At 42.2% G+C, this 11,249-nt stretch overlaps 1 protein-coding gene across 4 annotated transcripts in view; it reads right to left on the reverse strand.

Moving 5' to 3' along the window:
• C10H4orf17 (chromosome 10 C4orf17 homolog) overlaps positions 1 to 11,249 on the reverse strand; it is a 365,717-nt gene that overhangs the window by 82,915 nt on the left and 271,553 nt on the right. The gene's annotated exons all lie outside the window — the stretch shown is intronic.

The raw sequence follows: 11,249 nt of genomic DNA on the forward strand, positions 1-11,249 counted from the left end.
TCAGGTCAGTCTCGCAAAGCAACAGAAATAAAAGCAAAAAAATAAACCAATGGGACCTAATCAAACTGACAAGCTTTTGCACAGTAAAGGAAGCCATAAAAAAACCAAAAAGACAACTTACCGAATGGGAGAAAATAGTTTCAAATGATGCAACTGACAAGGGCTTAATCTCTAAAATATATAAACAACCTATATAACTCGACAGCAAAAAAAGCCAACAACCCAACTGAAAAAAGGGCAAAAGATCTGAATAAACATTTCTCCAAAGAAGATATACAGATGGCCAACAAGCACATGAAAAAATGCTCAACATCACTGATTATTAGAGAAACGCAAATTGAAACTACTATGAGGATGTGAGAAAAAAATATATATATGTATGTGTGACTGGGTCACCTCGCTGTACAGTAGAAAATTGACAGAACACTGTAAAGCAGCAATAATGGAAAAAAATAAAAATCATTTAAAATTAAAAACTACTATGAGGTACCACCTCACACCAGTCAGAATGACCATCATTAATAAGTCCACAAGTAGCAAATGCTGGAGAGGGTGTGGAGAAAAGGGAACCCTGCTACACTGTTGGTGGGAATGTAAATTGGTACAACCACTATGGAAAACAGTATGGAGATACCTTAGAAAACTAAATATAGAACTACCATATGATCCAGCAATCCCAGTCTTGGGCATATATCCGGACAAAACTTTCCTTGAAAAAGACACACACACCCGCATGTTATTGCAGCACAATTCACAATAGCCAAGACATGGAAACAACATAAATGTCCACTGACAGATGATTTGATTAGGAAGACGTGGTGTATATACACAATGGAATGCTACTCAGCCATAAAAAGAACAAAATAATGCCATTTGCAGCACATGGATGGAACTACAGACTCTCATACTAAGTGAAGTAAGCCAGAAAGAGAAAGAAAAATACCATATGGTATCACTTATATCTGGAATCTAATATATGGCACAAATGAACTTTCCCACAGAAAAGAAAATCATGGACATGGAGAACAAATTTGTGGTTGCCAAGGGGGAGGGGGAGGGAGTGGGAGGGACTGGGAATTTGGGGTTAAAAGATGAAAACTATTGCCTTTGGAATGGGTAAGCAATGGGATCCTGCTGCATAGAACTGGGAACTATATCTAGTCACTTATGAGGGAGCATGATAATGTGAAAAAAAAAATGTATACGTGTACATGTGACTAGGTCACCTTTGCTGTACAGTAGAAAATTGACAGAATACTGTAAACCAGCTATAATAGAAAAAATAAAAATCATTATTAAAGAAAAAGATGCCCCAAAATTATCTTCAGTCGAAGTGGGGAGGTGTGACAGTTGGTCCAGTATTATGTTTTATTAAAGTTTCCCAGGTCTTTTTCATGTGCTCCAGAGTTAAATGCCTCATTTTTATTTCAGCTTCATTCCTACCAACTCCATCCTATGTGGAATAACCATATTTTAGCCCAGCCAAGCCAAAATAAAATAAAAGTCTGGCTCTTATTTTTTAGAGACAGTCTTGGCATTCATAAGGAAAACTGAAGAATTTAAATAATTTCTTCAATATCCTTTGCTCTTATCACATCAACAGTAGCTGACTACATGAACTAAATCTGTTTTCTGCATGAATGTACCATGGGGCGGGGGGTAGAGGGGGGAGGAATTTCCCTTTGCAGTATGGTGCTCATGCACCTGTGTGTAAAAATCAGTCTCTGTTTTACCACTTGTGGGACCAAGGGTAGATGATCTGAAATCTTTGATACCTTTCCTTTTTAATGCCTTTCTCAATGAAAGAAGTCTACTGAAATTGATCATATATTAGTATCTGAATGGTAAAGGGGTTACTCAAATATTAACTATTGCCCCCATTTCCAATACGTCTTGCCTAATATGTCCCTAATATGTCCTGAAATAGCAAACCAGCTGGCACCTGTTATAATGGATTGTGGAGCCATTCTGGTTAATTACTTGCCCATGCCTTTTAGCTTTCATAAATATTTTGAATATTACATCTATCATGTTCCTTGTGCAGAATCTAGTCAAAGTTATAGTGCCAGGAATTATAAATACATTATAAAGTTATAAATTGTATTTAGTTTATCAATTAATTCTTCATGAGGGAGACGTGATTCCTGTGAATCAGCCTTCAGAATCCTTTTTTTTTTTTTTTTTTTTGCTTTTTAAGGCCACGCATACAGCAAACGAATGGAAGTTGCCAGGATAGGGGTTGAATCAGAGTTGTAACTGCCAGCTTACACCATAGCCACAGCAATACAGGATCCAAGCTGAATCTGTGACCTACAACACAGCTCACGACACCAGATCCTTAACCCGCTGAGCGAGACCAGGGATCAAACCTGAGTCCTCATGGATACTAGTCAGATTCATTAGTGCTGAGCCACGATGGAACTCCCAGCTTTCAGAGTCTAATCAAACTTAGGCATACTAATAAAGTCAAATTCTTGCATTTGCCAAGCTGAGAAGTTTCTAGACCCAGGGTAACCTCATCATACTACAGAATCCATGGAGATAGAATTCAACTTTATCCTAGATCTCCTCTCTAACGATCTTAAAAGATAAGTTAAAACACAGGATACATGCAAACTATTGCCTTTGGAATGGATAAGCAATGAGATCCTGCTGTATAGCACTGGTAACTAACTGTATCTAGTCACTTATGAGGGAGCATGATAATGTGAGAAAAAAGAATGTATAAATGTATGTGTAACTGGGTCACCTCGCTGTACAGAATAAAATTGACAGAACACTGTAAACCAGCAAAAATGGACAAAAAAAAATCGTTATAAAATGAAAAAAAAAATAAAACACAGGAGAGTCAGGGTGGAGCAGCAGGCATGGGAATAGCTGATTCATCATGAGAGCAGCATTCCCTTTGTGCCCAAAGGTTCACTCAGCGATGCAGTTTTCACCAGCCCCATAAGGGGGAAGAAAACAATTGAGAAGTTGATTAATGTGGTTTTTATTCAATTTAAGATCATTTATACTTCTTCTCCCTCTCTTTTACCTTCCTCACAAACACTCCCACATTTTAAGCTTAATGCTGTATGATTATTTTTGAGGACTTACACCCCTAATATATTGAGATATGTAGAACTAAGCTTGGCTTCCCTTTTCCAGCAGCCAGAACCAGCAGTGCACCGGAGGGAGTGAAGGACATCGCAATGAGGTCTGTGGGCTCCAGCTCAGGTGTGTACTGCCTTTGCTATCGCCTGCATTTGAGACAGGAAGGAAGGGGGCAGGGCACAACCATTAAAAGAATGACACAGGAGTTCCCCTTGTGGCTCAGTGGTTAATGAACCTGACTGGTAACCGTGGGGTTGTACGTTGGATCCCCGGCCTCCTTCAGTGGGTTAAGGATCCAGCATTGCCATGAGCTGTGGTGTAGGTCCCAGATGCAGCTCAGATCCTGTGTTGCTGTGGCTGTGGTGTAGGTCACAGATGCAGCTCAGATCCCGTGTTGCTGTGGCTGTGGTGTGGTGGGCAGCTACAGCTCTGATTCTACCCCTAGCCTGGGAACCTCCATATGCCATATGTGCAGCCCTAAAATCACAAAAGACAAAAATAAATAAATTAATAAATAGAATGACACAGCCACTAAGAAAAATTTAAGACGACAAAAACTGTTTAAAACCAACTAGGCTCAAGACGGTGGAAGATTTGATTTCCAGTAGACCTTGAGCTCCAACATAAGCTCATTGCACTGTATTAGCTATGCTAAATGACACATCCACAGGTGCCATGACAGTTCCAAGGCTAAATATAAAAGACCAGAAAAGTGGGCAGAGGGAGTTCCTGCTATGGCGCAGTGGAGTCTCTGTGTCCCTGGAGCACAAGGATGCAGGGTCAATTCCCAGCCCAGCACAATGGGTTAAGGATCTGGCGTTGTTACAGCGGCAGCTTTGATCTGATCCCTAGCCTGGGAACTCCACATGTCATGGGACAGCCATAAAAGAAAAAGAAAAAGGAAAAAATAGAGCAGGCAGAGGCCTAATTCCTAGAAATCCCTGCCCCTTCCCCAAAACAGAATAATCCTCCTACTCCTTAGTATATAAATTACACAGACCATAAAATTAACCATCCCTGCATCCCGGGGCTGTTCTCACATTCCGAGACGATCTGCATTCTGTCTATAGAGTGTATATCTCTAAATAAACCTGCTTTAACTTTGCTATGGCTCACTCTTAATCTCTTTCCTGTGCAAGGCCAAGGACCCTCACTGGGCAGCCCAACCCAGGAACTCACCCAAGACCCAGGACGTGACCATTCCTGCACCCCCTTCTCCTGCAATACATCTTCAATGACCAGTTCTTATGTTTCTATCTCAGATAATACTAAAGTTAGTCTAACCTCTCCAACAATGAAGGAGTTTGCTACTTGCAGAGTGGCTTTGTCCTTTTAGTGATGAGCAGCTCAAAAACTTCATTAATCCGTCTAATACTGAAAATTCCTCCTACTGAGACCAAAATAGGCTTAAGAGTTTCAGGAAATTTCTACTTCTATGCTTTAGAAAACACAAAGCAGTTCTTTCCTCCTCCTACTGAAGCCCAAAGGAACCTCTTTTTTGGGAATTCCCGTTGTGGCTCATCAGGAATGAACCCAACTGAGGCAGAATATTAACTCAGATCATCAGTGTAGGAGTATGGACTTCGAAGCATTCTTTGATATGGCCATCGATTAACATTTGCGGCTTGAGGGCTCCAAGGGGTAACATCCCTACAGGCCTTGTTTACTATAGGGATATACCTATGCCCAGATGGACATTAATCCCTAATCCCCTGTGACCCAGTTAACGGCAAGAAAGGGGCAAAGAAACTATGAGACTTAGACGATATTTCCACCCCTAAGACCCCACTGGACAAGGACTGATATAGGGAATTGAACAAGGACAATGGAAGGAAACCACATCTTTCTGGACCCCACGTTGGTACCCTCCCCCATCGTTAAGGAATAAAAACCCCTATAGAACAATAGAGAAAGGGGGTTCTTCTCCCCCCTCCCAGAAGCCCTGGGAGCTATTTGCTTTTCTTTAATGAAGACTTTGCTTGTTTGCTGCCTGCATGTTTGTGGAGTTCATTCTTTGACTGCCATGAACGAGAACCCGGATTATAGTATCACAACTAGTATCCATGAGGACACAGGTTCAATTCCTGACTTCGCTCAGTGGGTTAAGGATCCGGCTTAGCTGTGAGCTGTGGTATAGGTCACAGACACGCTTGGATCTGGCGTTGCTGTGACTGTGTGTAGGCTAGCAGCTAGAGCTCCAATTTGACCCCTAGCTTGAGAACTTCCACGTGCCACAAGTACAGTCCTAAAAAGACCAAAAAAGGTGGTAAGACCTCTTTTTCTTCCCAAAGACCTCCAATATAAAACAGAAGCAAACTCGCAGATTTTGAAATCAAACTTATGATTGCCAAAGGGGAAACCACGAGGGGGGAGGGATAAATTAGGAGGATGGGATTAACATAAATACACTACTATATATAAAATAGAACTAACAAGGACCTACTGTATAGCACAGGGAAATCTACCTAATATTCTGTAGTAATCTGTATGGGAAAAAAGAATAGATGTATGAGTATGTAGAACCGATTCACTTTGTTGTACACCTGAAAGTAATACAACACTGTAAGGCAACTATACTCCAATAATTTTAAAAATAATAATAATAATAAATAAAAGCAATATTTGTCAGTTCCAAAAAACAAAAACAGCTCAAAACAAAGCCACAGGATTTGGTGGTGGAAGGGGGGCAGAGGCAGGGGCTGAGCCTACTCCCAAGCCCCCTGGGACCTGCCCACATCTATAGTGCAAGGTACTTCTAAGAGTTCCCTCCAAATAGGGAATGGACTTCTGTAATGGAGAAGTGGCCTGTGGCTACTTCCGGTGCTAATATTTTGGAATCCTACTCCATATTTTACCAAGACAAGCCCTGAGGGGAACTCTGCAAATAGATAGGAAGAGAGAGCAAATCAATGAACTTGACTTCATGAAGTAACACCACCCAGAGCCACCTTTGCCTTCTTTCCAAGGCCATGATCCCACCTTCCAGTCCTTAGGCAGCTCCCTTCCAGTTGCTGTGATGGTTTGGGGCCTGTTTTCTTCAAGAAACAACCTTGGGCTCATGTCTATAAAGGAGAACTGCCAGGCCTTGGTGCCTTGGAGTTATTTGCAATAGGTCCTTATCCAGATTCATGGTAAAACTGATTTCTCCATGTGTTTTTGTTTTTTTTGTTGTTTGTTTCTTTGTTTTTTAAGGGGAGCTCAAGAGGGGAACCAAACAACTTGGATTTGTACCTTTCCCACAATTCCTGACGCCCTTGAATGGAAACTCTCATCGACCAGCACACTTGGTTGGTGAGCTGAGTGGGATGGAGAGTTTCTATGGAACAGGTGTGAAGCCCTCAGTTTTTGTTTGTTTGTTTGTTTGTTTGTTTCTTTTTTGTCTTTTTGCTATTTCTTGGGCTGCTCCCGTGGCATATGGAGGTTCCCAGGCTAGGGGTTGAATCAGAGCTGTAGCTGCCGGCCTACGCCAGAGCCATAGCAACGCGGGATCTGAGCCGCGTCTGCGACCTACACAACAGCTCACAGCAACGCCGGATCGTTAACCCACTGAGCAAGGGCAGGGACCGAACCTGCAACCTCATGGTTCCTAGTCGGATTCATTAACCACTGCGCCACCACGGGAACTCCTCCCTCATTTTATTATGAAAAGTCTGCTCTGGATTTTTTTCTTGGGTGGGGTTTGCATGCAGAAGAACATTTTCTGAAACTGCCAAGTGTAATATCACACAGCAATTCTGAAAGCTGGCACAGGATGCCTGGGAAAGGATTATCAAAATTTCCACCTATCAGGGCAGAACTGCAGAAGCCCCACCTCAAACCTGCTTACCCTCATGGCTCCCTTGCACATGCTCTGGCATAACTGAAGGATTAAAGGATGGGCTTCAGCTTGCAGCTGGTTGTTTGTTTCACCACCTGACCTGGGTGTATTTGAAAATTTTAGGAACAAAGGCCAGAATAAAACTCCACCCTTAAGGCTTAGTTGACTAAAGCAGGACAAAAAGTCAGTTGTGTTCATTGAGATTCTGGCGACTAGAGTTGTATGCCGTTGAGTATTACAGTTTCATAAGCATTTCTGCTATTAAGAATGATTCAGTAATATACTGAAGTCTATTTCCCTGTGCATGCAAAAGCCTTATTCTTACTTTCTTAACCTTAGAGATATCCCTTACTGTAATTTTCATTTACCGAGTGTTTGGCAGTTTACTGAGAAGTTCCACTCACAGTACCTTACACGCTTCACGATAAGCCCTGAAATGGGTAAAATTTCCTCTCATTGTGAAGCTCAGAGCATTTAGTGTCTTGTCACCAGCACCTACCAGTCACTGCTGGAGTTGATAGTCAAACCTAGTTCTCCTGACTCCTGACTCCTCTCATTGCCCTGTTCTTAATTAGGAGACTGGTGTCAGAGTCATGATTGGGGTCCACAACAGAAGGTTATTACTGAGGATGAAGGTTCAGGGCTGTGAGTGAGGAGAACCAATGACCTAAAGCTCATATGACCCTGCAGGGCACACGCACTCACAGACTTGAGGTCATGCAGGGGGCACAGAGGGTGACCCACTCAGCTTCCGTTGGCCTGAAACTGTCCTGGCTTTAGCTGAAAATCCTGTGTCCTGGGAACCCCCTCAATCCTGGACAGGTGATCACCCCTCCTATGGAGCATATTCTGCCTCTTTGTTTCCACATGAATTTCTGGTAACATCTCTAGGTTCAGAAGATTCTTAGCTCTAAACTCTTTGAAAATTCTGGAGGTTTCTGGGAATTCAGTTGATCCCAACAAGACAGTTTTTTTTTTTTTTAATTTTCCCAATACATTATTTTTTTTTCTACAGTACAGCATGATGATCTAGTCACACATACATGTATACATTCTTTTTTCTCACATTATCATCCTTCATCATAGGTGACTAGACATGGGTCCCCATGCTACACAGCAGGATTCCATTGCTAATCCATTCCAAAGGCAATAGTCTGCATCTATTAACCCCAAGCTCCCCATCGATCCCACTCCCTCCCCCTCCCCCTTGGCAACCACAAGTCTATTCTCCCAAGTCCATGATTTTCTTCGCTATGGAAAGGTTCATTTGTGCTGTATTTTAGATTCCAGATATAAGCTGATAACATATGGTATTTGTCTTTCTCTTTCTGACTTGCTTCACTCAGGATGATAGACATTTGGGTTGTTTCCATGTCTCCAGCAGGTCAGTTTATTACTGAGCCTGGACTCCAGGTCATTTTAAATACTTAAAAAAGCCAAACCCTTGGTTACCAATGGGAACCAAGCTAATACCACTGATATTTTCTACTGATTATGAACCAGGCAGTATAAGAAGTGATTTTGATCCTCATCATTAATCCTCAGGACACAACGTGATTACTACTACCGCCATTTTACAAATGTGGTATTGAGACATACCTCTCAGGCAAGATTCTAGGCCCTAAACCAGGTGTATCTGACTCCAAAGCCCATACTCCTGAAGCATGTCTCTCAAAGTTCCCCTAGGACCCCAGTACCCTGTCCCAAGCAAATTGGAATTGTATGGGTACTTTGAGATAAGCACCTTTCTTTAGGGGCTCCTGGAAACTGGTGTAGAGATTTAGCACCTGAGAGATCTGGCCCCAGAATGTCATAGAAACACAGTGAAAGGGTTTACAGGGGGGAGATTCAACTGGCAACTTCTCCACATCAAAAAGACTGACAACAGGCTGTATTATCCAACATGACCATGAACTTTTTTAGCTCAACTTTTTTTTTTCTTTTTAATAGATTACTTTACAAGTTTCAGCTTTTGACTTTTTTTTTTATGGCCTCACCCACGGGATATGGAAGTTTCCAGGTTAGGGGTCGAATTGGAGCTACAGCTGCCAGCCATAGCCACAGCAACATGGGATCTGAACCTTGTCTGATAACTATGTCACAGCTCATGGCAACACCAGATCCTTAACCCACTGAGCAAGGTCAGGCATTGAACCCAAGTCCTCATGGATACTAGTCAGATTCATTTCCACTACACCACAATGGCAACTCCAATTTTGACATTTTGACATCCAATCAATTCTCCTGGAGAAGGGATTACTTACAACCATAACAATTTATACAGATAATGAACCTTACTTGACACACCACTTTCTTAAAAAAATTCGTTTTTTACATTAGGTGCTATAAGGTTTTGTCAAGCCCCTACAAGGGAGCTTACCAAGTGAGTATTTTTGTATTTGTGCTGGCACCATCTATGTTGGCACTCTTTTGCCTTTGTTCATAAGTAAACCACTTTTTGTTGCTGAGATAAACTTTGTCTCTTTGGTTTGAAGCTTAAGACTCAGAATAGCTGCTGGGGTACACACCTGTTTAACTTTGTCTAATAATACCTGCAAGACATACTGTGTTTCTTCAGTGCTTAGCTGCTAAAACAACAGCACTCACAGTCAAGCCTGGTGGACTTATGGTGCTTTTATCTGGTGGATTTAATTTGGCCATCAAGTTAGAATGACTAATTCTAACTGCCTTTTCTGAATTAGGCATAGAGACTAAATTGGCCCTACAACACTTGCTATATTGCATCAAGAGAGCTATCTGTGAGCAAAACTTATAACCAGTTTTTTGAGAGAGTTTTTTTCATATATTTTATCTGAAAAAAAAATTTCATGATCTGAACAGCTCTGAAGACTTAGAAAACCTGCCTCACTGACTGACTCCTTAAGGGTAAAATCCCCTTTGTGTTGAATGAATTTACTTGGAGGTGAGGTGAGGGTGCCAGTGCACACTTAAATAGTGTAAAAAATAAAATCCATCCTGGATACTCTCCTATCTATACAGTCAGTAGATCCAGGAGATTCCTGCATAGCTGCCTTTTTTTTTTTTTTTTTTGTCACGTCTATGGCATGTGGAAGTTTCCGGGCCAGGGATCAAACCTGTGCCACAGCGTGACTCAAGCCACAGCAGTGACAATGCTGGATCCTTAACCTGCTGCACCACAAAAGAACTCACCAGCATTGTTGTGTCTTATTTTAAGAAATAGTGGCTTGGCATTCCTGCAGTTGTGCAAGGGGATTGGCAGCGTCTCTGGAGCACAGGGACATAGGTTCAACCCCCAGCCATCCACAGTGGATTAAGGATCCATTGTTGCTGCAGCTGTTGCTGTAGCTGTGGCATAGGTTGCAACTGAGGCTCAGATCTAATCCCTGGCCTGGAAACTCCATAAGTCACAGGGTGTCCAAAAAAAAAAAAAAAAGTGGGGGAGAAGGAAGGAAGGAAAAAGAGAAAGCAAGCAAGTGGAGTTTCTGTTGTGGCTCAGTGGAAACAAATCTGACTAGCATCCATGAGGATGCAGGTTCAATCCCTGGCCTCACTCAGTGGGTTAAGGACCCAACATTGCCGTAAGCTCTGATGAAGGTCACAGACATGGCTTGGATCCCACATTGTTGTGGCTGTGGTGTAGGCTGGCAGCTGCAGCTCTGATTGGACCCCTAGCCTGACACCTTCCATATGTCGTGGATGTGGCCCTAAAAAGACAAAGAAAGACAGACAGAAGGAAAGAGAGTGGCTTAAAATAAACAGATAATTCAGAAGAATCAAGCACTTGCTCATGTAAACAAAAGCTCTTTGGCATCTGAGAGCCAGAACAGAATAGAGACTGAACTTCAGTTCCCCTTCTGCTCTGCACTGTGTACCTTTGTGCCATGCACAACCTGTGCAACTGTACAAATCAGACAACTCTGTGTGTAACGGTGATTCGGGTTCAGGTCACAATCTGTCTACATGCAGAGGCAATAAGTTTTACATACCTTTCTACCACTCAAATATCTAGCAACCATAGTTATCCGCAACTGTGTTCTATATACCCCTGACTCCTCTTTCTTAATTTTGATTTTCTATTCCACTTTGTTTAAATTTCTTCAGCCTTATTTTCATTTATGTTTTCCACAAACTACATCAAGTCTCTGTAACATGAAGTAGAGCATAAGTAAACATATACATGCACATCTCTAAAATCAGCTGTATGGAGTTCCCGTCATGGCGCAGTGGTTAACGAATCCGACTAGGAACCATGAGGTTGCAGGTTCGGTCCCTGCCCTTGCTCAGTGGGTTAACGATCCGGCGTTGCTATGAGCTATGGTGTAGGTTGCAGACGCGGCTTGGATCCCGCGTTGCT

Source organism: Phacochoerus africanus, chromosome 10, assembly GCF_016906955.1.
Source record: "Phacochoerus africanus isolate WHEZ1 chromosome 10, ROS_Pafr_v1, whole genome shotgun sequence".
Lineage (NCBI taxonomy): Eukaryota > Metazoa > Chordata > Mammalia > Artiodactyla > Suidae > Phacochoerus > Phacochoerus africanus.